The sequence below is a fragment of the Mesocricetus auratus genome, unplaced genomic scaffold, assembly GCF_017639785.1.
Source record: "Mesocricetus auratus isolate SY011 unplaced genomic scaffold, BCM_Maur_2.0 Super-Scaffold_100040, whole genome shotgun sequence".
Taxonomy (NCBI): Eukaryota; Metazoa; Chordata; class Mammalia; order Rodentia; family Cricetidae; genus Mesocricetus; species Mesocricetus auratus.
In genome coordinates, this window is record NW_024429217.1 from 6,136,195 (window position 1) to 6,142,742 (window position 6,548).

Sequence of the window (6,548 nt, forward strand, 5' to 3'; positions counted from 1 at the left end):
AGATATACATTAGACGGTTATTGGGATTTTTTGCTTTTTAAAATGCAGGGTAGGTAGACCAGTTGACTGCTTGCTCTTCGTGACTTGAGCTGAGTGATGAGTAACAGCATCACTGAGTAAACGGTAACCAATCCTCCTTGCGGGTGCTGAGATGGCCACACAGAGATAGCAGGAAGGTGCTATCTCTCAGAGAGATAAAGACCTCATATTGCTAGGAATCACATCAGGACATATGTCTGCATTGGAAGATCTATACCTTGCCACATCCAAAAAACAGCACCCAGAACATGGGAGTGAGCAATTCTTAAATTCAGAGGGAACTGACAACCAGTTGAACAAAGCGTTTGGAGACCTGATAGCAGAGAAGTCAAGGGACGGTGAAGCATAAGATGGCACTGGGCATTATGGAAATAGACTTTCCTGAGCTCTGAAAGCCAGATCGATGTATGAGTTTTAGCTGAAGAGAAACAGAAATCCATTAGTGTTTCAGCTTTGAGAAAAAGACAAAGTAAAAACAAAAACAAGAATATGATAGCATTGTCAGTAAGAATAATAGTACAGAGTGGATCTCCCTTCTGTTACAGTGGATTTAGTAACAAAACAACTGTTCTCACTTAAAATAAGAACCACAGCAACAACTCTGAATGTGCAATAAAAGTGTAAAAGCCACCAATCAAATAAAGGCTGTGGGAACCCTGGCAGCAAAAGCCGCACGAGTGCCAGATACAAACACCAGAAACCAGCTTTTGGACCAAACTCAGCGAAATACACTAAACATAAAATTTGTTCCTTATGCTTTATGGACAAAATAAGACAGGATGTGGTGGCAACCAAAGTACAGAAAGAAAAAAATACCTAGTGGACCTCACCTTCCCACAGCTTGACCTCAGATGTCACACTGTGCAAATCCATAACAATCTAATGACTCACTTATTTAACACTCTTTTCTAGGATATTTGAGTTTCTGTTTCCTTCATTGTTATTGAAACCTGCTATTTGTTACTTTAAATATGGTGACCATAATCTATACTACATTGTCTACAGAGATGATTCACTTTCTCATTGTATCTATTAGATTGTACTCATGATTTCTTGTTTTCAGCTCATGATATATATGTATCTATTTATTTATATACTAAGTTATAGTCTTACTGTGTGGCCCAAAGTGGTTTCAAATTCACAGTCTTATTGCCTTAGCCCTACAGTGTGTGATTTTTAGGTGTGTGTCTCCCTACCTGGCTAGCGGATTTATTTTTAACATATCTTTAGTATAGAATGCTTATTTTCCTTGTAGTTAATTTGTGGGAGTTTGTTAAGGTCTGGGGGAAAGGGAATTTACTTCCATATGAATGTGCATTACCTTTCTGCCAGCAAGAAGCACTCACTACCTGGGTGGATCACTTCCATCAAAATGTGAATGTATGAGCTGTGACTCCTTGAACATGCCCTTCCAGATCATATTTCAAATGTATTTACCACTGTTGATCAGCTGAAAATATGAAGGGGGTGGAGTGCTGATAGGCTAGAACAAGAAAGTCTGACATCTGTCAATCTAGATTCCAGAAGCAATGATCATGAAGAATTACTCTGGTCTCATGAAAGATGCCAATTCATAAACAAAAAAATGTTAAATAATTTCCGAGTTGAGTGATGCTTTATTCAGGCACCCAAAATGAAAGTATGTACCATAAGGGAGTTATAAAAGCTTAAGGCGATGAATATGTTGGACTTTGATTGGGTCACTATGCTATACTCATGAATCAAAACTTCACATTAGAGGTCATAAGCACATAGAGATATGTGCTGATCAAAAAGTACCCTAAATTTTAACAGAGACCAGTGCTTACTGTGATGGGATGGAATTCATTTTACATGTGAGAAGGACATGAATGTTTGAGAAGGTCAGGGCTAGTAATGCTAGAATTTGCGTGTGCCTCCTTTAAAATCTGGGTATGGCTAGCGAGGTGGTGTTAAGTTGAGCCTTTTAGTGAAAACAGTTCAAGGGAAGAAAGATTTGTTTCGGCAGTCCTTTCAGAAGCCCCCTCTGGTTCCATTTCTGTGACCATAATGAAGAAGAACATGATGCAAGAGCTGGAGGCAGAGCTAAGCTGCTCACCTGTGTGGCGGCCAGGAAGCTGAGACAAGCATAAGAAAGGGATAGCCACCGTGGACCCACTAAAGGTGCACTCACCAGCCACCTCTCACATCGTCCCTTAGGCCATGCCTGGGGCTCCATTCAAAAATCATGCTTAAGGGGACTGGAGAGGTGACTTGAGGGTCAGTACTGCTTTCTCTTCCACAGGACCTGGGCTCAACTCCTAGTGCCCACATAGTGGCTCACAACCCTCACAGTCCCAGCCCCAGGAGAAGATCCAAAGGCACCAGCCTCATGGGTGATACAGAGCCATACATGTAGACAAAACATCTGTGCACATATTACACATAATTAAACATAATTCAATCTATAAAACTTAAAAAAGCAATGGTATAGGGAGATTCAAGGTGAAATGACAAAATGTTTGAACTTAGCCCAAAGAAAACTTGAAGTTATGAGAGATAAAATGGATTTGGGACCAAAGGCATTAAAACAATGAAGGAACTTCATAAAAAGTACAAGTTTAATTCACTGTTTAAAAATGTAGTACCTTCCACAGTAGATGGTTTTCTCACACAAGTGACTCTAGCCATCTTGGACCTTACATAGTAGACAGTTGTCCCACACACATGACTCCAGCCATCCTGGACCTTACACAGCACATAGTTGTTCCACACACGTGACTCCAGCTGTCCTGGAACCTTTGTTTTCTCCTTGTGGCTGATGTGAGCGTGTCTGCTGGAGGAACTAGCAGATTCAGCACATACAGTCTAATTTGCTGTCTTGTCGCATCCTAAGGACACTGGAGAGTGGGGAAGTTGGCTTTGTTTCTGTTTTCAGTACCTGATTGGCTGGCTGGCTTCACGGCTCTGGTTCTGAGGTGAGGGAGCACATACCAGCAGATAGGAGAGTGGCCTGAGTGTTTTGTGCCAGCTAGGAAGCAGCAAGAGAAAAGAAATGGCCAGAGACAACACAGGGGACAAAGCTGGAATTTCCTAGAGGCTCACATCTTCCAATGAGACTTCATTTCTTAAATAGTACCACAAGCTGGAAACCAACCCTTCAACACATGGCCCTATAGGGGACATTCCATGTTCAGACTGTAATACCCAGGTAAAATAAATGAGCTACAAAAGATTTGAATGAACCAATAAACAAGGGGTAATCGACAAGACCTATAAAACACTGACTCCCATAACAATTAGCATGATTATACATTGGGTTTTTCTAGTCTATACACAACAGTTACAAAACTAGTTTGCAAATCAGAACAGAGAAAGTCATATTTTAAAGAAAACAGATCATCAAAACATCACAATAAAATGATGACCAAAGATATAAATTATGCCTGAAAACTAAGAACCTGAACAATGTAAGAATATTTAGAACTCTGTATTTGCTACATATCAAAATTTGTGGAATGTAATAAAAGGAATTACAATAATTTTTCAGCTTTAAAAGTTTATATTGGCAAGATCTCCTGAGCAGATTGGCAGCATGGGGGAGTGGGGAGAGGGAGCCAGGAAAAAGAGAGGGGAAGAAGAGGAGGGGAGAGGAGGACATGGGGGAGCAGGAAAGTTGAGTTGCTGGAAGAATAGAGGAGAGCAGGATGAGAGATACCATAATAGAGGGAGTCATTCTAGGTTTGAGGGGAGATCTGGCACTAGTGAGATTTCCAGAGATCTACAAGGATGACACCAACTGGAAAACTACACAGTAGTGGGAAGACTACCTTAAATGCCCCTCCCGGATAATGATTTTGACCACTATCTTATCCTAGAACCTCTATCCAGTGACAGACAGAAGCAGAGGCAGACACCCAGAGCTAAACACTGAACTGAACTCCTGGAACCCAGTCACAGAAAGGAAGGAGTGATGAGCAAAGGGGTCAAGACTGGGCTAGTGAAACCCAGCTGACCTGAACAATGGGGAGATCTTGGACTGCAGACTGATGGCTGATAGGCCAGCATGGGACTGATCCAGACCCCGTGGATGTGGGTGTCAGTGAGGCTGCCTAGGCAATCTATGGGGCTTTCAGTAGTCAATCAGTACATATCTCTGGAACACAAATGGACTCTGAGTGCCCATCCCACAATGAGGGATGCTCTCTCAATCTGTACACTTGGGGGAGGGCCTGCGCCCTCCCCGGAACGAAATGACAGACTCTAGAGATCCCCCATGGAGGGTTATACTCTCCCTGGAGAACAAAGTGGGGATTGGGTGGGGGGAGTGGGGGATTGGTGTGGGGTGCGGATGTGGAGGGGAGGGAGAGGGAGCTGGGACTGACATGGGAAGCAAGCTTGTTTCTAATTTAAATATATAATAAAATATAAAATAAAGTTTATACTGGGGCAAGGAGTCTGGAGAGATGGCTCAGTGGTTAAGAGCATGGACTGTTCTTGTAGACGATAGAAGTTTGGTTCCGAGGGTCTAGGCTGAACAGCTCCCAACTGCTCCCAGTTCCAGCTCCAGACAATCTGGTACCCTCTTATGAACTCTGTGGGTACCTGCATTTATACCAGCACATATTCTCCCTACCCCCTACCATATATACCCCAAACACACACACACACACACACACACACACACACACACAATTAAATATAAGTCTTTTTTTTTAAAGAAAGTTTGTATCAAGGCAGGTAATGTAGTATACACTTGTAATCCCAGAACTTTGGAGATGCAGGCAGAGACCGGAAGTTCAAGGCTAGCTTGCACTACATAGTAGGCCCTTATCTCTAACAAAAACAAAACAGAAGTTTATATTGCAAGATAAAAATGACTGATGTTTACTGAGCAAAGCATCTGCCTTTAGAAGTTAGAAAAATAAGGTCAAGTAACTCAGTAAACTCTTAAGCAGGGAGATGATCTGTGTTGACCGTGGGTGTGGCAGGACTAGTTAAGGGCGAGTTAAATGTTCAGTTTGGAGAGGCTCCCGGGTGATGTTGGCAATGGAGTGAGATGGTTAATTCTAGGAATACCAGAAGGCAGGAGAGCAGGCCTCTATGAGTCAATTGGTACAGGAAGGTGACGGGAAGGGCTATCCCCGGTCCAGAGTTAAATAGAATGCTTCCTCACTAGGAGATGGTGCTCAGCTTGGCCACAGACAGAAACTGCAAGTAATGGCTGTGATGTCTTGCAAGGATATGTATCATTTCCAGAATAATCACTGTATCACTGCTCCAGGCAAAGCATTTTATTAATCCTCACAACGACTGTTTGAGTCTTACCTTGTCAACATTCTTGTTCAAGTCCAGGCTGCAAATCTGTTGACTAGTCTACTTATATATTATGAATTTTAACTTTGGTCTTGAATTTAAAATTTTATGTATTTTCTAACTTTTGTTTCATATTTTTGGGTTCTCAGAAAACACCAAAAGTCTTGGTAAAATGCTGTCCAAAAAGAGGCAGACTTGTCTAAACAGACTTGTCACCTATGTATGTATGGAATCATTATAAGAAGGCAGGCAGAAGGCAGGAACCTGGAAAATATTGTTTTTACAGTTCATAAACCCTTGTCTCAGTGTGGTCAACTTCTTGCTTCATGAATCACATGTACAGTTGATTACAACTTCATGGACGCTGACTTCCATTAATCAGATTCTAAGCCAAGGTCCTCAGATGTCTCCCAAGCCAGAGCAATCTGGCAATCTTTGGATCAATAAATTAATGCTTCATTGGAGGTAACACAGGATCAACAAAATAATCTCTATTCACTTAACAAATGAATGTTGAAATAAAAACCTTATCGGAAATATAAAACAGAAATTGTTTGGGAGGGTTCTGTGGATAAAAGCTTTACACGAATAATTGTGTTTTTTTTTCCAGAAGGCTTTTCATGCCTGCCTAATCACATACAATGAGGAAATCAGTCAACAAAAACGCATTATTCTGCCATGCCTATTTTGAACTGCAGACTTACTCGCTGTATCAAGAAGAATCTTTGTCCACACACAGGTGCTTCCTCCTGGCAAAGCCAAGGTTGTTTTAGTAACAGCTCTCACCCACATGATACCTTGATCATCAGAATATGTCGATGAGACTAGATATCATAACGGACTCTGTGTTCTGCATTTACTCATTAATATTTTTTGCATTATAGAATGATTCCTGTCTTTCCTTGTTTTAAAATTATTTTGTAAGTAATGTGACCAGGACTAGTTTGAGCTCAATTTTGTGAACTAAAAGTCTCTTGAATGTTTTGTGTCATGTTAGTTTTTCTTACCTCACGGATGGGTGGCAGGGAAAAAAGAAGCTATTTATTCAAAGGCATAAGACGGACAATGCTGGCGTAAGTTCTGCAACCCCGCCAACTGAGTCTCAAAATGCAGAAAGCCATTTGCACCATTCTGCCAAACAAAAAGAGCACAGCGGAGACATAAAATCCTTTTGTGCTCGGATTTTCTTCATGAAAATTGCTTCCGTGTTCCCACATTGAAAGATACTTCTTGTG